The sequence below is a fragment of the Apteryx rowi genome, unplaced genomic scaffold (genome assembly GCF_003343035.1).
Source record: "Apteryx rowi isolate R43461 unplaced genomic scaffold, aptRow1 scaffold_22, whole genome shotgun sequence".
NCBI lineage: Eukaryota > Metazoa > Chordata > Aves > Apterygiformes > Apterygidae > Apteryx > Apteryx rowi.
The window spans coordinates 2,733,121-2,733,332 of NW_020448530.1; positions in this window are offsets into that span (position 1 = coordinate 2,733,121).

Below are 212 nucleotides of genomic sequence, written 5' to 3' on the forward strand. Positions count from 1 at the left end.
GGGGGTGGGGGGGGCTGGGGGTGTCTCGGGGACACCCCGGTAAGCGTGGGGGTGGGCCTGAGGGGTCCTGTGGGGTGTCTCGGGAGAGCTGAGGTGGCTGAGGGCGTTGGGAGCCCCCCGTGACTTGGGGGAGGGGGGGTAGGGGTAGGGTAGGGCTTGTTCCCTGCAGCAAGGCTCGACGCCCCGGAGGGCGGGGCGGGCGGTGTTTGGTG